The sequence below is a fragment of the Ranitomeya imitator genome, chromosome 7 (assembly GCF_032444005.1).
Source record: "Ranitomeya imitator isolate aRanImi1 chromosome 7, aRanImi1.pri, whole genome shotgun sequence".
Classification (NCBI taxonomy): domain Eukaryota; kingdom Metazoa; phylum Chordata; class Amphibia; order Anura; family Dendrobatidae; genus Ranitomeya; species Ranitomeya imitator.
In genome coordinates, this window is record NC_091288.1 from 56,123,192 (window position 1) to 56,135,332 (window position 12,141).

Below are 12,141 nucleotides of genomic sequence, written 5' to 3' on the forward strand. Positions count from 1 at the left end.
CATCCTACACTCTGCTGCCCGACTAATCCACCTGTCCCCCCGCTATTCCCCAGCCTCTCCCCTGTGTCAAGCCCTTCACTGGCTTCCTATCGCCCAGAGACTCCAGTTCAAAACCCTCACACTGACATACAAAGCCATCCACAACCTGTCTCCTCCATACATCTGTGACATGGTCTCCCGGTACCTACCTACACGCAACCTCCGATCCTCCCAAGACCTCCTTCTCTACTCCCCTCTCATCTCTTCTTCCCATAACCGCATCCAAGACTTCTCCCGTGCTTCCCCCATACTCTGGAACTCTCTACCCCAACACATCAGACTCATGCCTACCATAGAAACCTTCAAAAAGAACCTGAAGACTCATCTCTTCCGACAAGCCTACAGCCTGCAGTGATCCTCAACCTACTGAACAGCCGCACAGCCAGCTCTTCCCTCTCCTAGTGTATCCTCACCCACCCCCCGCAGACTGTGAGCCCTCGCGGGCAGGGTCCTCCCTCCTTATGTACTCGTGTGCCTTGTTATCTGCTCATGTTTAATGTACTTGTCTATATCTGCCCCGTATTCACATGTAAAGCGCCATGGAATAAATGGCGCTATAAAAATGCATAATAATAATAATAAAATTAAATGCATGGAGGGAGATTTGGTGTGGGGATGGGGGTATCTAATGTGTGTGGGAAGATTTCCTGTGGGGATGGGAGTATTTCGTGTGTGTGGGAAGATTTGGTGTGGGGATGGGATTATTTAATGTGTGTAGGAAGATTTGGTGTGGGGATGGGGGTATTTAATGTGTGTTGGGAGGTTTGGTGTGGGAATGGGGATATTTTAATATGCGTGGGAAGATTTGGTGTGGAGATGGGGGTATTTGATATGTGTGGGAAGATTTGGTGTGGGGATGGGGTATTTAATGTGTGTGGGAAGATTTGATGTGGGGATATGGGTATTTAATGTGTATGGGGACTTTTGGAGTGGTGATGGGGTATTTAATGTTTGTGGGAATATTTGGTGTGGGGATGGGGGTATTTAATGTGTGTAGGAAGATTTGGTGTGGGGATGGGGGTATTTAATGTGTGTGGGAAGATTTGGTGTGGGGATGGGGTATTTAATGTGTGTAGGAAGATTTGGTGTGGGGATGGGGGTATTTAATTTGTGTGGGAAGATTTGGTGTGGGGACAGGGGTTTTTAATGTGTGGGGGAGATTTGGTGTGGGAATGGGATATTTAATGTGTGATTTGTATACATGATGACTAGACATGTGTGGCTTCTCTAATTGAAAATGAACTGAGCGATACCGAACAGGTCTGGTTAGAATGTGGCCAGAAGTATACAAATCGCATACTTGTGCTGACCTCACTGTGCACTCTATTACCGGAAAAGGGAGAATCTTAAAAGTGTGCAGTGCATGCGCTGTGATAATTCAGAAGCTTGCATTCACAGAGAGTGACTGCAGACTTTCATACCAAACCTGAACAAGCCCTTTAATGATAAAATGAAGCCCTGCTGTCATTCCTAACAATGTGTAATATACTCACTGTCAGGATTCAGATCTGCTTTCAGGTTACATCAGTCATCACATGGCCACATCACTTATATGTGATTTTCATAATTATAGTCCTGTAACAACGAGCTTCTCTTCCTGCTTCTCTTAGTTTTTCACTGAACATTGAGAAAATTAGGAAGAGCAGCTTGTTGCTACATGACTAAGTGTGCAAATCGCATATGTTCTTGGGGGGCGCCAACTGGATTCTTGCCTCGGATGCCAGAAAACCTAGATACACCTCTGCATTAGGTGGTAATGGAGAATAGAAAGGTTGCAGTAGGAGACATTCTTATGTCCACCCGACAAGTAAGGTTGTTTTCACATATCGTTGAAACATGGGCCGTTGTTGCATTGGAAGACCTGGCCTGATGTCTGGATTTCGCAACATGAGCTAACTACTTTATACAGTACATACCTATGAAGCAGTTAACTTAGGTCTGGAGCCCAGATAGATGGTTGGGCTTTTTATGCAACAATGATTGGTTTTTCACGGATGCTTGAAACTCACCTTATGGGTTCATGTCCTCACCACTATAGTAAAGGAATTACCTCTCTGTGGCGACCTGATTGTCGCCCTGTGCAGTGATGCAAGGATTCTAGACTCTCTCCCACGGCAACTCACATTTGGCATATTTCACGAGTGTGGACCACTTTCCAGACATCTTTTTTTCTAATTTACTGAAACAGTGAACAGTTAAAAGAAATAGGAATATTTCAATTAGATCTAGAATATAGTCAAGCCACGTGCGCAGACGAGTCTAGTGATAACATTGTGCATAGATATGGTCATGCTTAGATTTCATATATACACCCAGCCGTGATGTTTGATTTCAGAAACATCTGAAGCAAATGTAACATCATTGTTTGTTTCTCGCTACAATGCCGACACCTTGTTGAGCATGAAATTGAAATTTTGCCTTTTGACATGAGCAGAGTGATGCTGTATATAGGTGACATTTTTACAGATTTCACATACATTGACTATTTTATGGGTAGATTTTGTTACCTGTAATAAATGCCAAATAGCTGTCAGTACACATATTGTTTTTAAAGGGATATTGTGAGGCAGTGAAGGGGATCATATGCAAGGGTCAATACAGGTCCTTCTCAAAAAATTAGCATATAGTGTTAAATTTCATTATTTACCATAATGTAATGATTACAAATAAACTTTGATATATTATAGATTCATTATCCACCAACTGAAACTTGTCAGGTCTTTTATTGTTTTAATACTGATGATTTTGGCATACAACTCCTGATAACCCAAAAAACCTGTCTAAATAATCAAATTTAACACTATATGCTAATTTTTTGAGAAGGACCTGTATATATGCCCAGGATGCGGACCGAGTCCTATTAGACCCACTGGATTGCCTTGTATTCACAGCAAGACGCCTGTGAGTCACAAGGCAAAGTAAAAGTAAGTGTGGACCTGGTCAAGCTATTTGGCCAAGGCAATGTTCAGGAAAACCTGGTAAGGGCTTTTATTTTTTAAGCGGACTACAGGATGGTAGTGGGGCGATCCACTTCCTCCAAACCGGGTCTTACAGGTGGCCCATGGCAACAGATTCCAGTTAAATACCCTGCAGTATAGGGTTTGGGTGTGTCAGTGTTTGTTTGTAAGTAGCAGAGCAGGTGGCTCTGCAGCATCCAGCTTGTGTGAGCTAACACAGAGCCAAGAGCAGTGAACACCTGGCACCCTGCAGCATGATACGGTGGTGCAGTCACCCTCGTGTACAGACTGTTGTGATGCCCCCCTGTGATCCAGAGGATACTGTGTGCTGTGAACTGTGTGAGTTGTTTGGACATTAAACACGTTTGCTGTGAACTTTCTTGTGGTCCTTGTCTATCTGTCACACTGCACCAACCCCGCTGCATTGCAGATATATATATTTTTTAATTAAAGTGAACATGTCATCTGATTCATTCTGCCTGAACCACAGACAGTAGGAATCAGACACTGGCTAGGTTACTGTAGCTGTGTATGTTTTACTCTGAAATTCTGCTGTATTTCAAAGAAAACATACTTTGAGAAGCTCGATGGGGATCGTACTCCTAAGATTACTAGTCCAAAGCAGTTCCTTGGCAGCTTATTCCTTTTTCAAGTAACCCTGAGTGATCGTACATGTATTGCCTATCCTACAGATATCTTGGGCATTCTGCTTTTGTGGATGTTGGGCATTAAGATCATCCTCATGGAATCGGTTTCTAACCATTTATGCAGACACATGCACATTTGTGGCCTGCTGGAGGTCATTTTGCAGGGCTCTGGCAGTGCTCCTCCTGTTCCTCCTTGCACAAAGGCTGAGGTAGCAGTCCTGCTGCTGGGTTGTTGCCCTCCTACGGCCCCCTCCACGTCTCCTGGTGTACTGGCCTGTCTCCTGGTAGCTTCTCCAGCCTCTGGACACTACACTGACAGACACAGCAAACCTTCTTGCCACAGCTCGCATTGATGTGCCATCCTGGATGTGCTGCACTACCTGAGCCACTTGTGTGGGTTGTAGAGTCCGTCTCATGCTACCATGGTGTGAAAGCACAACCAACATTCAAAAGTGACCAAAACATCAGCCAGAAAGCATTGGTACTGAGATGTGGTCTGTGGTTCCCACCTGCAGAGCCACTCCTTTATTGAGTGTGTCTTGATAATTGACAATTTCCATCTGTTGTCTATTCCATTTGCACAACAGCATGTGAAATTGATTGTCAAACAGTGTTGCTTCCTAAGTGGACAGTTTGATTTCACAGAAGTTTGATTTACTTGGAGTTATATTCTGTTGTTTAAGTGTTCCCTTTAATTTTTGAGCAGTGTATATAACAGTGAAAAAGGTGTACTTTATTCACACAGATACATGCAACGTTTCAGCTCCCGCTTGAGAAAGGTTTAAAATGGGGAGCTGAAACGTTGCATGTATCCGTGTGAATAAAGTCCACTTTCTTCACTGATTTTCAGTGGAGTGCTGCTTCCAATCTATTTTATATACAGCATATATTTATATATTTTTTACTTTTTGTAAATTACCCTAAAGGAGCCACATACAGAAGAGTTTCAGACAGTGGCCATGCTTACAACACACCCAATTTGGCTTGATTAATGTGCAGAAGATTGAACACGTCATTTAAATCCAAACTAAAAGACTGTTAATGTGTTGGGTGTATTTGCTTTGGCTTCATTTGTGACCAGCACATGTGCCAAAGGCCACCAACAAATAAAAATCATCCACTCCATCTTCCCTGGTCATGTGCAGGAACCAGAAAACAACGGTGCAGAATGGTGCATGTATGGTTTTACAGACACACTTGTGATAATGAATGCTATCCTCAGGAACATCAATCAAGCTTTTGAGTTGTTCCACCTCCATGACTCTTAAAATATTAAAATAATTTATATACAGCACATGCTATAATTTAATTGTATATTTTAAAATTGATTGCTCCCACTATTACATAAAAGTGCACTTTTAAAATGCTAAGGAACTAAAATAAAAGCCAGTTGTGATAATTAAGGGCCCCATATAATTTGCAGAATGGGCATTATATGGGGCCCATTCTGTATGGAGCAATATAACGGGTTCATTCACTATGGAGCATTATATGGCACTTATTCAGTATGGAGCATCATATGGGGCTCATTCTGTGTGGCGCAATATAAGGGGTTCATTGAGTGCGGAGCATTATATGGGGGCCATTCTGTATGGAGCATTATATGGGGCCTATTCTGTATGGAGCATTATATGGGGCTCATTATGTATGGAGCATTATATGGGGCCCATTCTGTATGAAGCATTATATGGGGCCCATTCTGTATGAAGCATTATATGGGTCCATTATTCTGTATGGAGCATTAAATGGGTTCTATATACTGTGTGAAGTAATATATGGTGCCCATTATTCTGCATGGAGCATTATATGTGGCTCATTTTACTGTATGAAGCAATATATTTGGCTCATTATGCTGTATGGAGCAATACAGTATATGGGGCCCTTTATTCTATATGGAGGACTATATAGGAGAAAATTGACTTTTGTAAATGGTACACTGCTGAGGATAGTTTGTACTGGTAGGGTACATTTATCAATATCCCTGTGGAGAAATGGGGGTCATTGGATGCTCTGGTCTGCTAGCCAAATCCTCATGGACCAGGGATCATGCCGCCTAACACTTTCTCTCCTATTAACGTGGGGGTAATGCTACTCAGACAACACAGGGTAAAACAGTGTAGCAATACTCTACTGAATCATAACACAGGCAGATAACATGTAGGACAGTCCCAGCAAAATACCCCAAGATGGTGCACATTAGAGTCTAACCCTTCCACTGACTCGCATGGATAAGAGTAGCTGTTACTTCAGAGCTTCCAGGGCTGACTACTACCACATATGGCAAGCACACAGAGAGGAGTTAATGACAAGCTTAGGAAGATGACAGTCCATTCAGGTACAAGGCCAGTTGACCGGTGGGTCACAACCTGGCTTCTGCTTCCAGGGATGACTACCCCACCTGTGGCATGCATAGAGAGAAGGTAATGACAAGCTAATGAAGATGACAGTCCATTCAGGTACAAGGCCAGATGACCAGAGGGTCACACCCTGGCTTCTCCAAACATCTCTAAGGATCCAAGCGACCGGCCAGTCCGAAACCTGGCTTACTCCAAACATATCCATGGATTCACGATGGTCAATGAAGCAGATCTGCATTTTTCCAGCCAGGGCAGAGATCCCTTAAGTTGGCATCCTGTAGAATGACAAATCTGTGTCCCTCTTGATGGAGCCATGATGTCTTTGCTGCTGTCCAATAAAGAGTCTATGATCCTTTGGATGTTTGGATGTCTTGGCTCAGTGAGTTCACAGTGAAAAAGTTCTCATGGTGTCTCATGGTGCAGTGCTGAGCTCAGTGAGTTCACTGCAGAAATTTAACATGGTGAATTGCAGTGAACTCACTGAGCTCAGTGCTGCACCGTGATATATTTTATCAGGGTGCTAGCGGTGATCTCACTGAAGTCACCACAGTTCACTTGTCCAGCTGGAAACACAGCATCAATTACCTGTGGTAACCTCGATAACATCACCGCTAATCATATACGCTGTTGTGAATTCTGTTATCGAACTCCCTCCTGTGGTCATGAATGGTACTTCGGCAAGTTCTGTCCATGGACTCCCTCTGGTGGCTGTGAGTGGAGCTGCTGCTTCTGAGGTTCCTTCCACAGGTGACGTAGTTTATTCTTTGGCTGGCTGCTCTATTTAACTCCACTCAGATCGATGCTCCATGCCAGCTGTCAATGTTCTTGTGCTGGTTCAGTTCGCTCTTGGATCTTTCGGGTGACCTGTCTACTCCAGCAGAAGCTAAGTCCCTGCTGGTTTATTATTTGTTCTTTGTTTTCTTGTCCAGCTTGCTATCATGATTTTGCCTTGCTAGCTGGAAGCTCTGGGATGCAGAATGGCACCTCCGCACCGTGAGTCGGTGCGGAGGTCTTTTTGCACACTCTGCGTGGTCTTTTGTAGTTTTTTGTGCTGACCGCAAAGATACCTTTCCTATCCTCAGTCTGTTTAGTTAGTCTGGCCTCCCTTTGCTGAAACTTGTTTCATTCCAGTGTTTGTGACTTTCATCTTAACTCACAGTCAATATATGTGGGGGGCTGCCTTTTCCTTTGGGGAATTTCTCTGAGGCAAGGTAGGCTTTCTTTTCTATCTCTAGGGCTAGTTAGCTCTTAGGCTGTGAAGAGGCGTCTAGGCCTAGTTAGGTACGCTCCACGGCTATTTCTAGTGTGTGTGATAGGATTAGGGGTTGCGGTCAGCAGAGCTCCCACTTCCCAGAGCTTGTTCTGTGTTAGTTTAACCATCAGGTCATTCCAGGTGCTCCTAACCACCAGGTCCATAACAGTACGCTGTGCTTGCAGCAGCTCATTCTCCAGTGGTTTTCAACCTGGACGGTGACATCTTGGCACCGTCCAGGTTGAAAACTATTTATTGCAGACATGGATAATGACGTGGGACAGAATGTTGGACAGGTGAGGAATATGGCTGTCTTTAATTTTTTTACAGGAGACCAGGGCTTCAATGGAATGGGCATTAGGTGAGTATAACGGTGTTTGTTATTTTTAAATAAAGTAAAATGGTGTGTCTGTTTATTTCAAATAAAGTCCTTTATTCTTGCTGTCTGTTTATTTACAGTATGACCATAGGATTAGTAATGGATAGGCATCTTATAGACACCTCTCCATTGCTAACCCATGGGCTTGATGTGACCTAACAATACAAAGGTGACATCAACCCCAAAAATATTACTCCACTTGCCATCGCCACAGTGCAAGGTGGAAGAGCCGTGCAATGCGCCAGAATTGGAGCATCTAATAGATGCGCCTTTTCAGGAGCAGCTGCAGGCTGATATTTTTAGGCTCTGGGAGGCAATATCCATGGCCCCTTACCAGCCTGAGAATACCAGTCCCCAGCTGTCTGCTCTAGCTTAACCGGTTGTTAAAAATGAGGGGGGACCCCACACTCTTTCTTAAAATAATTTAAAAATAATGGTGTGGGGACCCCTCTATTCTTGATATCCAACCTTGATAAAGCTGACAGCTGAAGGTTGCAGCCCGGAGCCGTCAGTTTTGCCTGGCTGGTTATCAAAAATATGGAAGATCCCATCTAATTTTTTTAAATTTATTTATAGCGAGAGGTGTCAGCTGATGAACTCTCCCATCAGCCGGCACTTGCTCTCGCTGTTATTAGTGGCAGCAGACGTAGGCTTATGGGAGTATTAGTCCCATCAGCAGATGCCTGTGACTAGAGGTAAATTTTTACCTCCTGTAACAGTTGCTGACTAATGCTGTCATCTGACAGCGTGGGAGCTGCCGCTCTTTGACTGGCAGTAATTATCTTACCGCCAATCAGAGGCAGTGTTTGCCACGCTGTCATGCAGATGACAGCACGGCAAACAATGCATGTCCGGGCCCCTCATTCACGTGATTGCGATCTGGGTTTGGTTTTCACTAGTGTTCTGGTACCCGATCAAACCTATTTTAACTGTTCTGCCAAACCCACCAGACCCGAACTTCCACGGATTCGCCCATCACTAGTCAGGGAGTGACTACAGCTGCGTTCTTTGTGTTGTTAGCAGTGATTATAACAGCACTGTGCACTGCTCCAATAATTGGAAGCAAGAAGTAGCTGCAGGGAGAATAAAACTTAATTTTTTCCTTGTAGCCGCTCTTCCAGTAAGCTGGCCAGACATGATTTAGCTACATTTTACTCAGAGGTTACCACTATATATAGTATCTGCGGGTAAATAACATTTTTGATGGTGAGAGGTTTACTTTAGATTACAAAGCAGTGGCTTCATTGCATTTATGTACCTTTAAAAATCCATCTGCCCAATCAGATGGCCAATGGAACATTTCCAGATATTGAGCTGCTGATGAGACCACAGGAAAATAGATTTACATAATAAAGCTACACTTTACGGTGGATGAAGTTTTAATCCTTTAGAGCAAAAAGCTTATCTGGAAGCAGCTGGTTCCAGCTTTACAGTATGTAATTTGTGTGGATACTTAAGGTACTGTCACACTAGACGATATCGCTAGCGATCCGTGACGTTGCAGCGTCCTCGCTAGCGATATCATCCAGTGTGACAGGCAGCAGCGATCAGGCCCCTGCTGGGAGATCGCTGGTCGGGGAAGAAAGTCCAGAACTTTATTTCGTCGCTGGACTCCCCGTAGACATCGCTGAATCGGCGTGTGTGACACCGATTCAGCGATGTCTTCGCTGGTAACCAGGGTAAACATCGGGTAACTAAGCGCAGGGCCGCGCTTAGTAACCCGATGTTTACCCTGGTTACCATCCTAAAAGTAAAAAAACAAACACTACATACTTACCTACAGCCGTCTGTCCTCCAGCGCTGTGCTCTGCTCTCCTCCTGCTCTGGCTGTGAGCGTCGGTCAGCCGGAAAGCAGAGCGCTGACGTCACCGCTCTGCTTTCTGGCTGCCCGGCGCTCACAGCCAGACCAGAGAAGCAGAGCGCCGAGGACAGACAGCGGAAGGTAAGTATGTAGCGTTTGTTTTTTTACTTTTTAGGATGGTAACCAGGGTAAACATCGGGTTACTAAGCGCGGCCCTGCGCTTAGTTACCCGATGTTTACCCTGGTTACCGGGGACCTCGGGATCGTTGGCCGCTGGAGAGCGGTCTGTGTGACAGCTCTCCAGCGACCAAACAGCGACGCTGCAGCGATCCGGATCGTTGTCGGTATCGCTGCAGCGTCGCTATGTGTGACGGTACCTTAAGAATGGACCTCTCTATTATCTAAACTTAACCCATCAACCCCTTTACGTTTTCATCCTTGTTGATTTACTTTGCAAAAGTGGAGAAATGTACACGTTCATGGATTAATTTAACTGATCTTCTGCCAAGAAGCAGGGAAAAGGTACAACATGTACTCTGGTGTGGAGCAAATAAGTAAAAATTAGGTTAGGGTGAGTGCGTAAATTCTGGCCAAAATTTTGATTTTCAGCTTTTGCTTCTAGTGTTAATTTAAATATTTTGTTGGTCTTGATCAGAGAATAGTAGCTGATACACTGGGAGATGATTGTGTCTGATGCTTCCTGCATAGCAATGTAATTATGTGATACCATGTTATGTCTATATTAATGAATTGTCTGCTATACTGTATATAATGATCTTATTGTGTTCAAAAGAAAGAATTGAGCGGACACCACCACAATATTAAACTAATTTTATGCCCGGTGCTACCTATGCGCCTAGAGTATCATGCACAAAGAAAGGAAAAAGAAGCGCAAGAAAATGGTGCACACTGAGCCACAATACTAGAGAATAATGACAATTTTTATTGGAGACTCAAAAGACACACAGTGCTTAACATTAAAAACATTTAAAACACAGCATAAAACAAATGCCTATACACATATAGTGAACGTCCTCCAAATATGGGGACGTGATAAACAGACAGATCCCTAAGGAAAAATAATCCTAGATAACATGCCTCCGTGAATATACATGCAAGATAAACCTATCTAGTACAAGCAGGTACCAGCAGGAAAGACTCCGGCCAAATATATTAATAATTACAATAGAACATTGTGAAGAAAAAAATCATGATGTCAGACTCTACCTCCTAGTGAGTATGAATATATAGTTCTTGCATTTTCTGATAGGCAGTGCCAGCAGACATTACTCTGGCGATATTAGTTACCAACTCTATACATTATGCCCCAGGGTGATGCATATTTATGCTTTTAAAATTTGATATTACAATATTGCATGATGCATTTTCCGGTGGGACACTTGACATTGTTTTTTGCAGTATTTTTTGCATTATTTATGTAATGTATATCATGATTTTTTTCTTCACAATGTTCTATTGTAATTATTAATATATTTGGCCGGAGTCTTTCCTGCTGGTACCTGCTTGTACTAGATAGGTTTATCTTGCATGTACAGGTCCTTCTCAAAAAATTAGCATATAGTGTTAAATTTGATTATTTACCATAATGTAATGATTACAATTAAACTTTCATATATTATAGATTCATTATCCACCAACTGAAATTTGTCAGGTCTTTTATTGTTTTAATACTGATGATTTTGGCATACAACTCCTGATAACCCAAAAAACCTGTCTCAATAAATTAGCATATCAAGAAAAGGTTCTCTAAACGACCTATTACCCTAATCTTCTGAATCAACTAATTAACTCTAAACACATGCAAAAGATACCTGAGGCTTTTATAAACTCCCTGCCTGGTTCATTACTCAAAACCCCCATCATGGGTAAGACTAGCGACCTGACAGATGTCAAGAAGGCCATCATTGACACCCTCAAGCAAGAGGGTAAGACCCAGAAAGAAATTTCTCAACAAATAGGCTGTTCCCAGAGTGCTGTATCAAGGCACCTCAATGGTAAGTCTGTTGGAAGGAAACAATGTGGCAGAAAACGCTGTACAACGAGAAGAGGAGACCGGACCCTGAGGAAGATTGTGGAGAAGAACCGATTCCAGACCTTGGGGAACCTGAGGAAGCAGTGGACTGAGTCTGGTGTGGAAACATCCAGAGCCACCGTGCACAGGCGTGTGCAGGAAATGGGCTACAGGTGCCGCATTCCCCAGGTAAAGCCACTTTTAAACAATAAACAGCGGCAGAGGCGCCTGACCTGGGCTACAGAGAAGCAGCACTGGACTGTTGCTAAGTGGTCCCAAGTACTTTTTTCTGATGAAAGCAAATTTTGCATGTCATTCGGAAATCAAGGTGCCAGAGTCTGGAGGAAGACTGGGGAGAAGGAAATGCCAAAATGCCTGAAGTCCAGTGTCAAGTACCCACAGTCAGTGATGGTGTGGGGTGCCATGTCAGCTGCTGGTGTTGGTCCACTGTGTTTCATCAAGGGCAGGGTCAATGCAGCTAGCTATCAGGAGATTTTGGAGCACTTCATGCTTCCATCGGCTGAAATGCTTTATGGAGATGAAGATTTCATTTTTCAGCACGACCTGGCACCTGCTCACAGTGCCAAAACCACTGGTAAATGGTTTACTGACCATGGTATTACTGTGCTCAATTGGCCTGCCAACTCTCCTGACCTGAACCCCATAGAGAATCTGTG